The sequence below is a fragment of the Grampus griseus genome (assembly GCF_964374135.1).
Source record: "Grampus griseus genome assembly, chromosome: 15".
In the NCBI taxonomy this organism is placed as follows: Eukaryota; Metazoa; Chordata; class Mammalia; order Artiodactyla; family Delphinidae; genus Grampus; species Grampus griseus.
The window spans coordinates 17547054-17562084 of NC_139009.1; the positions used below are offsets into that span (position 1 = coordinate 17547054).

At 48.0% G+C, this 15031-nt stretch overlaps 1 protein-coding gene across 1 annotated transcript in view; it reads left to right on the top strand.

Annotated features, from left to right (window-relative positions):
* The first annotated feature begins 355 nt into the window (after window positions 1–355).
* KLHL29 (kelch like family member 29) overlaps window positions 356–15031 on the top strand; it is a 309954-nt gene continuing 295278 nt past the window's right edge. Inside the window, exon 1 of the mRNA XM_082672603.1 lies at window positions 356–397. The gene's annotated coding sequence lies outside the window, so the exon portion shown is untranslated. The remainder of the gene's footprint in view (window positions 398–15031) is intronic.

A 15031-nucleotide genomic window follows, 5' to 3' on the forward strand; every position in this document is an offset into this window, starting at 1 on the left:
GGAGCCAACCCTAGCCCCGCGGCCGCCGCGGCTGCGGGGAGAGTGGGGGGGCGATGCTGCCGGAGCCGCCGCCGCCGCCGCCGCCTCGGTGAGAGCCGCGCCGCGCCGCGCGTAGCCGCACAGGCTGACAGGCAGAAGGACTGACTTCCCTCTCTCGGGCATCCTTACTGGGCTGCCGGGAGGCGGCGGCGGAGGAGGAGAAGAAGGAAAAGGGGGAGAAGGCGGAGAGCAGGAACGCGAGGAGGTGGACCTGGATCCGTTTCTCCCGGCCAGGACCCGAGCAGCCCCAGCTACAGCTACCCGCAGGCGCCGTCCCCTATCCATCAGCCCTCCTGCGCCCACTCGCGACCCCAGGCTCTCTGCGCGTCGGACCGGGGCCAGAGCCGCGCGGCTGGAGGTAAGAGCCAGGCTAGGGCAACAAGGATGCGGCGCCGGGGACCCAGGGTCCTGGAGGCTGCGTGGGGCCGGGCCGGGCTTGGGAGCGGGGCCCGAGTACCCGGAACGCTGGGCTCGGCTCCCGCGGCGGCAGCGGCGGCAGGAGCCTCCCGCGTCTGGACTCGCAAGGCTGCAGGAGCCCTTGCGCCTGCGCTGCTCCAGGGGGGAAAAAAGGCGGAGGGGGGGGAAACTTCCTGCCCCCGGGTGTGTATGCACAGGGGCTGCCCGAGGCCAATGTCGCTGTGGTAGGGGGCGCTGGAAGCGAGTGTGACCCCCCCGCCCCCCAGCCGAGGCAGCTCTTCGGCTGGGCCCGACAGCATGCGTCCCTCTCCAAGCCACCTCCCCTGAGCGGCCCAGGGCCCGAGCCGGGCTGGGGGCCAGGAAGAGGCACCGGAGAGCTGGACGCTGGGGGCGGCCACGCGTCTGGCCTTTGGGGAGGTGCGCGCCTCTGTGCAGCGGAAAGCCAGGTTGGGGTTTCTGATCCCTCCCGTCCTCAGACCCGCATTTGGGGACCTGGTCTCTTCACTCAATCCCAAGTAACTTTCGAGGTAGAGGAGCGAGAAAACCACAGGGAGGAAGCCCATACAGACCTTGTTGTGACCCGCCTTCCCTTAACGCCTTGTGGGTGCCAGCGTCTTTGGGGGGGGCGCGGAAAGGAGAGCGTACGGGGCTGGTGAAGCGGCTAGGATGTGTGTTGGGTGGGGAGGGGTTGTTTATGTGCGGGATAGTGTGGACGGGGAGATGTGTAATGTGGGAGTGTGGACGCGCGCCCAGACTGCCGCGGGAGGTGCCAGGTGGCAGAGGGCTCATGTCCGGGTCTCTGTGGCCTGGAGCGAGCCGAGAGCGCGAGGGTTATATGCGGTCGCGGCGCGGTTGCGGACGCTGGGCAGTGCGGGCTCTGGGCCCCGAGGGAGGGGAGAGCTCGCCCGGGGTCGGGAGAGCAGAGTCGAGAGCCCGGATAGGTCCGAGGCAGCTCCCGGGCAGGTCGGGTCTGCGTTGGCTGGGGAAGGCGGAGACGCGCTGGCTGCCTGCAGCCAACGGTGATGGGGCCAAAGCGCGAGTCTCGGATGCCTGGGTCCGCTAGCTGAGAAGCCAGTTGTCGTTCCTGAGCTCTGGAACCCAATGGTAGACACGGTCAGTTGGTGGGTCCCCCCGGGGGTCCCTAGGGAGCCGCCGCCTTTGCCATCCCTGCCTCTCTGCAAACGCTCTCCTCTCTCTCTACGGTGCTTGCGCCGCGGCGCGCCCGGGGCGAATCGTGGGCGCAGGTATTTATGCAGCATTAGACGAGACCTCGGCGCTGGAGGGACGGGACCGCTGAGGACGCCGATCTGCTGCTGCCCGCGAAACTTCCACTTCGTCAGCTCAGGGAAAGTCAGGCTCCACTGCTGCAGGCTCCAGCCTCTCACTAGCCGAGCTATGCTGGGATTCGGACTCCTCTTGCAGTGACAGATCTGTCCTGGTTACAGCTGTATTTACCCTAATTTCAGTCGCTTTAAAGTCATCTGTCTACTCACTACAGAGTACCTTTTCTTGCCATGCGGTCTTATCTCCAACTCAGCCCTGGGAGGGCAGATTTAAGGAATTATTTCGGTTTAGGATGAATGACAGCAGATTTAATTAGCCCACCTCATTCGTGATGTTTTTAAAAATTACAATGGAGAGTGCAGAGCTACTTTTTCACTTTTGGTGGGGGAGGGCATGATGAACAACTTTATTGATTGTTCATCCCGACTCTTGGCCAAAACGTCGGGTAATTCACAGGTGAATACTTTAAAGGCTGGTTGGCATGCGTGTATTTGAGTAGTCACATATTCTAGGCATTTATACTAGTATGGAGCTGTGTGCCACTGGTGAATGCAGTCTCCGTCCGGTACATTGTTCTGAGTGCACTTGATTTATCATCCTGCTATAAATCAGGGAATTACTAGCATATGTGCCCTTAAACTCTATATGAATTTAATGGCATTTAAATTAGTTTATGGGCTGATGTATTTAACCAATTTTAATAACTTTTCTGCACAAACATCTTATAAACCGTATTTGTCCGTGATTAAGAAAAAACATTTTCTTCTGTTCAGTCTCTCCATTTCTAGCAGTTAACAGAAATTTATAGGTCTCCAACTTTCATTTGCAAGCAACAATCCAAACGAAATACCTAGAGTTGTACTGAAATAAAATATCTTATGGTAGCCATGGTAACAAATAGATTAAGGGTTACTGGTTTTCATGTGTCTGTGAAGGAAGTGAGGAATCTAGGTTGTGTCTTTTTAATTATGCTTCTAATGAGTGGTGGTCATACTTCAAGTACTCAATGCGGGAGATAAACAAGACTGAGAATTCAGTTTTGTGAGAGGTTTAGTGGAACAAAGACTAGTAGAGCCCAAGAGAATGACTTCTGCTAACTGCAGCTCCTCATATCCAAAAAGCAAATGATAAAACCTTTTTTGTTTTTCAAGTAGATGAGAATTGAGTTAGTCCCTTGAAGAATAGAAAATTTATTTTGTAAAAGAAAAGGAACCTTTAAATCCAGCCCGTGTTTTCTAGGAATAAACATGTTCGAAGTGTGGATGTTGGTGTGGATTGTCACAGTTGTTATCAACACCTGTCAATCTCAGTGAGGCATATCATTAGTGTATTCAGATCTTGCCTATTTCAATATTCATGCATTTCCATGGTGATCCATTCCATTTTTGTTTACTTAGTCAACCTTATAAATCTTTGGCATCAATTTCCGTTGTACCATCTTTTTTTCTTTCATTTATCAATTGATTTGACTGCAAATCATTCCCAGTTTAAAGCATTTTCTTTTTTTTTTCTCTCTATCTGCTAGTTCCCAAAAGTTTACACTATTCCTGGTTGCACACAGATATAAAAGGGTTAAATTTTTTTAATCGACTCAAATAACACCACTGATGCTAATGTAGTTTTTTAGCATCTCATTTGATATGTGTGTGTGCATGGGGTTTTTTTGTTTGTTTTTCTTTTTTCTTCCAGCAGGCTTACCCTAAAGCTTTCTCACTTTATGGCCTGGAGATGTCAATCCAACCCAGCAGAATTGACTAAAGGTTTCCCTCTCTCCCTTCTTTCCTTCCCTCCTTCCTTCTTTCCTTCTTTCCTTCCTTCCTTCCTTCCTTTTTTCCCCTCCTACCCTGTTATGGTTCAAGGATTCTTTATGTCTTCAGCTGTATCTGGCTTAAACAGACTTCTGGACTTTGTGTGCTGGAACAAGCCTGTCCTCCTAGGATCTTTTCTCATCCAGTAGTAGCCAAAGACAGAAGGTTCTGGAGCATCTGAGGCTTTTTCTGAATACGATATACGTTTAGTCACAGCATATAGTGTCTCTAGGATCATTGTAACATTGTTAAGTTCACTGAACAGGAAGCTTTGCTTAAATGCGAGTGATGATTTTGCTCACCCGCTTTCAACTTTGCTTTCTAATGATGCAGTCCTATGCTAATCACACCCTGTATATTTTAGAAATATCAAGGCAAGCATTAGCACGCTACTGACTTATTAGGATCAGGCAAAATAATTGGAGCACTTAAGTTCAAAGTCAGATGGAGAAACGGAATTATAACCAATCTTGTGATTCTGTAATCGGTCAGCTAAGTGCTTACTTGGGGATGGGGGAGGAATAAACACCATGAATAAGAAGTCCAGCCTTTGGTTGTGGTGGGTGAGGCTAAACCAAAGCAGAAACCATGTAGGATGACTGGAGAATAAGAGATCTCTTTGCAGGGAATTCCCTGGTGGGCCAGTGGTTAGGACTCAGTGTTCTCACTGCCAGGGCCCGGGGTTCAATCTCTGGTGGGGGAATTAAGGTCCCACAAGCAGCGTGGCAAAAAAATGAAAGAAAGAAAAGAAATCTCTTTGCAGACAGATAAATCACATGTAAACCCAAATGTTTAGAAACTGGAAGAATGTAGTTTATGCAGAAGATGGTCGTTTGTTATTACTCAGGAAATCGGGATTCATCTCCTAACATGCTAAAAAAAAATAGTCTGAATAATTTTGGTTAAGAAGGAAAAGTGTGTCAGAATTTTTTACCTGCCTGCTGAGATCAAGATCACTCTGAAAGCAAACTCTGGTTCTTCCTACAACAGCTACCCGCTTACCTTCCTGAAGTCCTAGGTCAGAAAGGTAGTCTCTGCTTTCTTTAATGAAATCACTTGAAAACAGGGAAATTGAAGCTGCAAAAAAAAAAGATGAGGTAGGTTGATCATTGAAAATAGCAACACAATTATTTGTGAAATAAACTTTATTGTCTTGGGGGATCTCCACCTTTAGGGAGGGAAAGGGAAGATTTCTCATTTCTCATGAGAGAGGATAGCTGCATGAAATTCACATGATTCGGACTCTTGACTCTGCAGCAGGTGGTGATGATTCAGAAACTAGAACAGGGATGGTTGAGCATTGTGAAAGTGATCTGGTTTGGGCCAAGAGGTCAGCTCCCGAAACATTTGATGGCTGTCATTGGCCCCACAGGTGTCAATTTTTTGTAATTATTTTCTAGAGTTTTGAAATTTTTAAATCATTGACTCTTTTAAGGATATATGCGTGTGTTATGTATATACATACACATACATATATACAAATACATTATACATAAACTATGTCTATATACACACATATATACAGATATGTATTCTGCCACTTTATTTTTTTTAATTGTGGTAAAAAGAAACACGTAACATAAAATGTATTATCTTTACCATTTTTAAGTGTACAGTTCAGGAGTGCTGATATTTATATTGATGTGCAGTGGATGTCCAGAACTTTCTCATCATGCAAAACTGAAACTCTGTGCCGATTAAGCAGCAGCTGCCCATTTCCCCCTTCCCCATTCCCTGGCAACCACCATTCTACTTTCTGTTTCTATACATTTGACTACTTTAGATATCTCATGTAAGGGGAAATCTTACAGTACATGTCTATGAACATGGGTGTGCAGATATCTCTTCAAGATCCAGCTTCCCATTCTTTTCCATATATACCCAGAAGAAGGATTGCTGGATTCTCCCATTTTTTACATGGATATGTTACACTGATCCTCTGTTTAAGAGACATGGTGAAAATGTAGTCAACAGAATACAGTCAGAGGAAGAATGCAGTAGATGTGACTGACATTTGTTCTTCCTTTTCTGTGGGTACATTTCCTCACAAGTCTCTCCAATCACTTATGTTTTGCGTTTAGGGCTTGCCTGAGTTGCAGCGATATGGCACAGTGGGTAAAGTCATGGGTTTAGTGTCATAGTCCAGTGCCTGGTGCCTACTAGCTGTGTGACCTTGGAAAGATCCTTAATCTCAGTATGCCTCCATTTTCTTTTATGAAAATGGAAGGAATAATCGTGGTCAAGATAACTCCGGTAAAACCTGCATCACAGTGTCTGTCTGGCCTAGAGAAGTGCTCTAGAAAGGAGAACTTCGGTCAAGTCGTTGTGATAGAAAAGGCAGCAGCAACCCCTGGAGATCTCAGAAACCATAGACACCTGTCCTGTTAAATTTGATCATACAGGTTTTCGTAATATGCCAGGGTGTATATGAATACATTGTATTCTGTGAGTCTCATTAGCAGGACTTATTCTGAAACGAGATTTGCATCACAATTACCAAAGTTAAAAATATCCTTGAGTGATTTGATATATGAACTTTTAATTCCATTGTTAGTATCATAATTTTAGAGTTGATGTGGATTTTAGAGGTCAGCTGATCTATTATTCAATCACCAAACCTGTATCAAGCCCCAATAATATAATAATAATAGCTTCCAGTTATGGCTGACCACTATATTTTAGTGCTTTACATACATTACCTCTAATCCTCATATCAACGCTGAGAGGTAGGGATTATCCACATTTTGCAAATGAAGATGAGGCTCAGAAACATAATCAACTGGCCCAAGGCCATGAATTGTACCTCTGGGTTTGAACCCACATCCGTCAACTACCAGTCTGTCTTGTCTTTTCGGTGTGTGTATGGTGGGGCGGGTGTGAGACTCCAGACTGGGTCTCGATGCATTTGCACCACTACACGCTGTCCGCTATGCACCAGGTACCGCGCTGTCTGTGCTAATTAACATTTTAAGTAAAATAATTCTACTAGAGGGAACGTGAACTTTAATAAGAATATTGACCAGGTCCAACATTCACAGTACTTTGGGATTTGCTTACGTGCTTCCATTTCCTCTGTCTCCTGGAACGCTAAGGAGAAAAACTTTCAGATGTTTGAATGGCAGCTGTTTCCACGTTGAGCCAGTGTAATAACTAAATATCGAAGTAAGGAGTAGAAACAATGTAGAGAGGATTAAGGATACATCCAGGACTGCTGCAGACTGATCTGGGTGGGTTCACTTTTCAATCCCCGTGCCTAACACAGTGCCTGGCACAAAACTTGATAGTAAAACTATTTGCCTGGATAAATTTATGCCCAGAGAAGGTGTCAGGTAATAGACATCAAAGGCTACTTTTTGGAGTTCCTTTTCACTCGGTTAGCTGTGTAGCTGTATCTTCGTGGTTTTTCATTGTGTGGAATTTTAGATGCTATATTTGGGCATATATCTATTAAATATGCTTGTTGATGAATTCTAACTAATCTAAATGGAATCTTTTAGGATTTATGACTTGAGACTTGAAGACTAATTTTCTTGGAGCTTCTTCATTCCAGTGATAACTCGAATCTATTTGGCACTTGCGAGAGTCGACGCAAAGTCCGTCCTAGTCCGTCCTTCATATTACACTTACTCGTGAGGTGTTGTCCCCACTTAGATTTTTTAATTTGTGGCATTTCATAAAAGCATTGTTTTAATGGAAAATAAAACACCTTGCAATCATAGAGACCACTATGAAAGGGCAATAACACTGTATTTTCCAAGTTCTGTCCTATTTGAATTCTTTGGTGCAGGCGTGGGGGCGAGTTGGTTGGTTGCTTCTGGAGATGGATGAGAGGATGCGAACAGAACCTGGGGCGGACACACAAAGATGTGTTTGCTCCCTGTTTTAACTCTTCTGGCCCTCACTCAGGCAAGGAATGACTTCTCCAGTTTGAGATTCACTGGGAGAAAGGCATGGCTACAGTGCCTTTGATTGAACTTGTACCTGAGTGATCCCACAGGAAATGATGCTGGGTGAGGGTGAGGTTCCGCCCCACCACCTCCCGCTTCCTTACTCCTGGGCTTGTCTCTCCCCTCAAGGTAAAATCAGGCAGGAGGAGGCTTTCTGTTTCTTCAGGCCTCCCTGCAAAGCTCTTAGAAGCAGGGTCAGTGGTGGGGACGATGAAGCACGAACAGACAAGAGGACTCTCTGTCTTGTGAAAAGCAAAAGCTTAGGCCAAATTAGAGACCTAACAGCTGCCAGATCGTCCCTGTTTTCCTTTTGGATATTTAGCGACACTGAGAAGTAGTGGGGAAAGGTGAAACGTGCATTTAAAAAAACAAACCAAAAACTTACCTTTCTCTTTTATCTTCTTGTTTCAAATTTCCAGCTTTAAGCATTTGCTTTCGGATCAAAACTGCAGCTGAGCTTAGCCTCCTAAGGAACTTTAATGATATATTCGTCTCCTGGAGCTTCTGAACGAGTATAGACTCAGTAACTGTTTACTGAGCAGGTACAGTGGAGAGAACGGTTCCTTTCATGCAGCATCTCTTTTGTTGCTCACCTTGTGACGTGGGTGGCATTATTCCCGTTTTGCAGATGAGTTCTAGAGAGACAGAGCATTTGCCTGAGGTCAGATCAACAAACACAGGTGGCTGGATGGGTTAAAGGAATGCACAGGCCTGGCCTCCAGACGACTGCCCACCTCTAAAGAAGGGAGAGAGCCAGTATTCTCTTTCATACAGAATATAAATTGCTTATTTAAATAACAATATATACACACTTAGCCACATTGCTCACTGATTACCACAGTTGACATAATAAGTTGAGGTCCAGCTAATTTTATTTTAAGGCTTGAAATAAACCTGAAAGTGAGACCCGTCAACATGATTTCAAATTCCTTCACACTTAAACTCACTGCCATCGTCGTTTGTAAACTGAACAAAAGTTCGATTCTGAGTTTAGCTTGAAGGCTTAGGTCTAACTGACTATCCTTGTGGTCAGAAGGCTTCTTAGGGTGCCCTGACTTACATGGATGAGAATCAAATATTCGAGGATTAAATGGCTTCCTGTTTACAGCGCTTAGAACAACACCAGGCGTATCATAACTGCTGTCTATGTGTATGGGTGGGTTGGTTTCTGCTCCAAATCATGTGAACAAGTGGTTATTTCTGGATTCATTTTGGGAATCATGACCTCCTTGAAGGCAGGCACCAGCTTTGTCTTTTGGCCTTGGACTTTACACATGTTGGGTACTCACTGTTCAGATGCCCTGAGATGTGGCCCCGACCATGAGCTCCCAGCCAACTCAGAAGCCCATGGCATGTGGAGAGCAGGCGGAAGAAGATCAATGAGGATCTAGTCCAGCAGTTTCCTGTGAAGTTCTGAAAGACAGACCACAGGGGAAGAACCTGATCCTGAATGCTACCATGGGCATCCACGCAGTTCCACCCGGGCACCTAGGTTGGGCACTGCTGCTGCTGGCCAGGCTGTCCAGGCCAGTAGAAAATGATGCCACTCTAGCCCTGGTCCTCATGCTGCCAGACCTCAAATCAGTTACCAGTCTGAGACAAGGTAAAATGGGAGTAAGCATCTAGAAACTTCTGTTGCATTTGCCACTGCCTTGACAGCCAAGAGCGTGATCCTTGGGCTTCTCTCATTGAAGGTGTGGACCAGTCTGGGGCCACGTCACACTCCCGTATGCGTTGCCGAGAGAGCAGTATGTGGTGTGAGCTGTGGTCTAGTCGTGCATGCTAAGACCACATTTTGGTTCTTATCAGATTGGAGGTACAAATAAAACCCCCAAACCTGGTCTTTCACCACAGACAGGGGTAGAGGGCAGTGTGGGAGCCTAGATGCAGTTGTCTTGCCAAAGCACGTGCAGTGATTTTCTAAAGCTCTGATCTAGAATCCCGCATCAGTGAGGCCAACCTTGCCACCTTTGGGACAGCAAGCAGACTGAATTTTGGCCAGTCCGTCAGTGCTCACTGTAGCGGGGGGAGCTGCCTGATCTGTTCTGTCCAGAAAATGATGGCCATGTTTGGTGGGCTGTGAAGAGGGGTGTCTGCTCTGTGTTCATGTGCATCCCCAGTCGTTTCCCTGATGCTGAGTGAGAGCTTCAGGGTCTTAGCTCAGGAACCTCATACCCACATTCGTATGAGGCCATTTTGTTGCAATTCTGCACTGTTTTGACTTCTTGAGCCATGCATAGGTTATTTCTGCTGTTAAATCAGCTTATTTGTTCGGGGTAGGCTATTTTGCCATTGAACTAGCCTGTTTGCTTGATCTGAAGAACTATAAGATGACCATACTCTGATTCTGGCTTTCCAAACCAAAAGCCAGGGCCACCGAATTTGGGAAGTGTCAGTGCCGCATTCGGAAGCCGGATTAGTGAGACCCGGAGGCCGCGTGCAGCAAGTGGGGCTGATCTTGCTAGCGAAGAGCCTGCTGTAAGTGGAGTGCTGTAATCTATTCGTTTCATGCTGTTCCAACCAGCTTTAATCATCGAAACTTGAATAATATTCAAACTGTGAAAGGAACCTTTTTCTTGCTGAAACCTAGGTGTGCCAAGTAGAAGCTCAGAAGCTTCTCAATCTACTGATCTATGGCAACACATTGCAGGGGAAAAAAAAAAAAGAGGAGTACCTGGGTTGCTTCACGCCCTGTGGGAAAACTGCCTTTTTCCACAATTAAATGGCACTAAGATCTAAAATTTCCTCTTTTGCCCCCAAGGAGAAGAATGATTTTCCTGGAAACCATGCTTCATGGAAGTCACTTTTTTTCCTCCCCATGAACTCACCACCTCTCTTGTAAACTGAAGGGACATTTTTTTTCACTGGCCCCAGGTCTCCAACAGGGTCTGCCCTGGCACCCCTGGGGGAGAGGTCTGACGGTGTAGAAGCCCACAGGGCTTTCTGGAGGGAGGGGATGTGTGTTGTGTGACCTGGAAGACACCAGCGACTGGGGAACTGGGATGTGAGGGGAAGGTCACAGGCAGCAGTGGGGAGACTGATAGGAAAGCGGGCTAAGGTAAAGCCACACAAACCATTATCCTGTGGCAAGGGCTCCAGCCCTGCATTTCCAGATGGGCTGTGGGGACAGCCCCTGCCTCTCCCATGCTCTCTCCCTCACATCCCCCAGTGAAAAGGGCATTCCAGAGCCACCACCCTGCTCAGGTTCCCACCTAGGAATTTAAAATTTCTCTCCCAGATTCTGCAGAAAGCACAAAAAGCCCTCTTTGTTGGTGAGGACTCCTGGGGAGGTCACAGAGGTGGGGTGGGTACTCACTGAACTGTGAAGTCACAACTCGAGAGCTGTAACTGTCAGCTGTTTTTATTCCAGGTATGCCTCCCAGAACGTCTGGTCTTCAGAAACATTTTTTTGATATCTGGACTAGACACCAAGGCCAGGTATAATCTCCTTGGTCCTAGGGAAAGGGTCAGGCAGTTGCCTGTCTGACTCTTGGCTCATGTGCTCTGTGTGACCAAGGGACCATTGGGGGTAGGGACGGGGACATGAGATTGACATCTAGGGACTGAGCATGTGACGGTGGGAAGGGCGAGACTGGGTTCTCAGTCCTGCACAAAGTTACAGATAAAACTTACTTACTTTCAACTCAACAACAAACAAACAGCGCGATGTGAAAAATGGGCAAAGGACTTGAACGGACATTTCTCCAAAGAAGATATACCAGTCACCGAGAAGCACGTGAAAAGATGCTCAACACCACTAATCATTAGGAAAATGCAAATCAAAACCATGATGAGATATCATTTCACACCCATTAGGATGACTATTATTTTTTAAAAATAGAAAATAAAAAGTGTTGGTGAGGATGTGGATAAAGTGGAACCCTTATGTGCTGCTCATAGCAATATAAAATGGTGTGATCACTAAGGGAAACAGTATAGAGATTCCTCAAAAAATTAAATATACAATGATCATACAATCCTGTAATTCTGCTTCTGGGTATATACCCAAAAGAAGTGAAAGCAAGGACTCAGATAGATGTTTACACACCCATGTTCATAGCAGCATTCTTCACAATAGCCAAAAGGTGGAAGCAACCCAAGTGTTCATCAGTGGGTGAATGGGTGTGTAAAATGTGATATAGTCACACACTGGAATATTACTCAGCCTCACAAAGGGGAAGGGAATTCTGACACATGCTGCAACGTGGATGAACCTTGAAGGCGTTATGCCAAGTGAAATAAACCAGCCATAAAAAGACAAATATTGTATGATTCCACATCTGTGAGGCACCTAGAGTTGTCAGATTCTTAGAGACAGAACATAGAATGGTGGTTGCCAAGGGCTGGGGGAGAGGGGAATTAAAACTGTACCCACTAAACAACCCACTGTTGTTTAGTGGGTACAGTTTTAATTTGGGAAGATGAAAAAGTTCTGGAAAGGGATGGTGGTCATGTTTGCACAACAGTGTGACTATATCGAATGCTGCTGAACTGTACACTTAACTGGTTAAAATGGTAAAATTTATGTTATATATTTTTACCACAATTAAAAAAAAAGACTTCTAAACATATTCCAAATTGGCTCTCCTAATAAATTCTTTAAACAATTTGCTTAGGGGGAAAAAAGGCATTTACTTCAACAGTTCATCAGTTTGAGCACCTGCTGTGTACCTTGCCCTTCGCTGGGCATTGTATGTATGTATGTGTTTTATTTGAGGTGTAATAGTCGAAGCAATACAATAAAATCCACAGATCTAAAGTGTTCAGTTCACTGAGTTTCGATAACTGTATGTACCTGTGTAGCCACCATCCAAAACAAGATGTAAAACGTTTTCGTCACCCCAGAAAGTTCCCACATGCCGCCTCCAAGCAATCCCCCTTCTTCTGACCATTTTCTGATGTCTGTCATCAGAGATGAGCTTTGCCTGCTGTGTGAACCGAAGCATGTGGTGTGTACTCTGGTGCCCTCTGGCTTCACTCAGCCTACCCCGGGCGCCACTTATCCATCTTGACACTTACCCCAGTAGTTCGTTCCTTATTGCTAAGTAGCGTTCCGTGGTGTGTACCAGAGTTGGTGTGTCCACTCTCCTGTGGATGGACATTGAGTGTTGCAGTGTTTGGGGAGAGTTGCCAGCGAGTGAGGATGTTAGCTGGCCATCTGGGAGTGTCCCCACAGATTGGCGTTGTAATATAAGCTCTCCGTGCAGGGGGGTTTCCTACGAGACTGGCAGCTTACCCGGAGTTGAACAGTCTCCAGGTCCTGGCATTTGGGTGATTCACGCTAAAAGTATGGCACCCGCTAGACCAGATGCTCATGTTGCTACTGGACAGATTTCTCCCTTGAAGGTGCATCACACAGGAACCTGAGTCTCTTATTGGGAGGCTGCTTGGTGACACTGCCCTGGGGACAGGAAGTTGGTGGATGGTCTTAAAGGTTAGTGTCCTTGAGCAGTGACTGCACCTCCCCAGCTCAGGCGGCCACCTGCAGAACTGACTGGATCCCATGGGGTAGGGACTAGGGTGACCGCTCCCCAGCTCGGCCCCTTCCTCTCTGGTTTGCAGCCTCAGAGCTGGTTGACACGTTCTTTCTGCAGCCGCGTGAATGCCTTTAGTCTGAGACTGTAGCGCAAGAGCTATTCTTGCAAGAGCTGTCCTTCCAGTGACCTTGCCCTCTCTGTTGTGACCCATTCTCCAGTGAGTCTGCTGTCTGACTCTGAGGTCAGCGTCCCCCACTTCCACATTTCTGGGCAGCATCTCAGCTCCTGAAGTAGCAGTGAGGCCTTGTGCCCACGAGCCATGGCCTTTGCTGCCAGGGAGGTCAGGCCTCAGCATCCTAGCAGGGCCGCCTAGAAATGGCGAAATCCTAGGCAGTTTACCTCATCTCTTGGAACATAGCCACCTCATATAATGACACTAATAATAGCTTTGCTGCCCTATGTACTGCCCGTAACAGGACTGTAAGGTGGGGGGCGAGGTAATTCTCGCCTTCCAGGAATGCACACAAGGTACATCTGCGTGAAAGCTGAGTTCACTTGTCTCCCCTGGGTCCACATTCCTGGGCCATGCATCATCGCATGACTTGGAGAGTGCGGGGTGCTAACTGGAACTGTTGCCTCCAGTGGAGAGCTGTGGGAACACGGGCCGATGAGGGTGTGGTGGTCGCTGGGAAGCCCCCTGGAGCAGGGCAGTGGGAGGACCTCCCAGGGCAGGTGTGCTGGTGGTGGTCGCCCTCCCTCCATTCGGGTGCCTTCCTTTGCACGCCCCGGACCCCCGTCCCCAGTCCACCAGCTCACAAGCTCAATACAGCTAACAAATCTACTCTCCCCTGTGAGAGGTAAGCTGGGAAGGCCAGCTTGGGTTTGCACTGTGATTTCTAAAGGATGCATTGCTCTGAATTCACCTCTGAGAAGTGTTGGTGGCACAGCTGGGAGTTGTGTGAGCCCCACGACTGTGTGGTTGGCTCCCTGGCCAGAGCCCGTGGTGCTGATGCTCCTGGGACAGGGGAATGGGGCATGGAGCCCATCTCAGCAAGCCAGGGCCTGATGAGTCGTGCCCGCCCACCCGTGGGCACAGGGAACTGAGCCCCTGATGTGGCTGGAGAGGAGGAAGATGCACTGGGGACAGAGGGACTGTCAGCTGGCCGAGGAGCCGCTCTGGCCAGGCTGAGGCCACCCTTGACTCCCCCCTCCCCTCTTCCATCTCTAGAAGGCTTGTCCATCTCTCTGCCCATCCTTCATGGCTTCCTCTGGGATGAGCCCGTGACCCAGGTTCTCCAGGTAAACGCTTCTTAGGGGTCCCCAGCTGACCGTGTGCTCCTGGAGGATTGATCGCCTCACCTTGCGTTTATATTCCTTTGTTGATTTTCCTCTAAGAGCCTAGGCCAGTGCTGGGCACATGTCACAGTTTGATCGAGTGAGCCGCAGAGCAGGGGAATGCCATCTAAGACGTGCCAGTGAGAGGCAGAGCTGGGACCAGAACCCCAAATACTAGAACATGGAAACAGCATCCCGAGTGTGCAAGGAGGGGTGGGAGCGGCAGGTCTGGGTGAGGGATCCTCTCCTGTGAATCCTGTGCTGTTTCAAGCTGTTCTGGGTGAAAGAGTGCAAACGCCGGGGAATTTTCTCTCTCTGCCTTGGTTATTGTCACATGCAAGCAGGGATGATTTCCTAAAATGTGTGACTAGATAAGGGATCCCTTCACCAGGATGTGAAATGACTGTGCATTCAAATCTGAGCCATGAAAGATGATCTTTGCTCCATTTTTCCTGTGCACCACACACGAATCTTCCCAGGACACTAACCGTGTGCTCGTCTGGAGGCCTCGGGGCTTGGGGTCACTGGTGAAAGTGCAGCCTGGAATGGCTCCCGGGTGTTGCCCGTGCGCACCCCCCACTCTACTGTCTTCTCCCCCAACCCAGTCTGCCCAGTGATGCACTGACACAGCCTGGTTTGTCTCAGGGGAAAATCTGTCCTCAGAGTACGTGTTTGGGTACTGGGGTGGAGTTGGCAAAGAGGTGGCGTGAAGAGCATTCCTTGC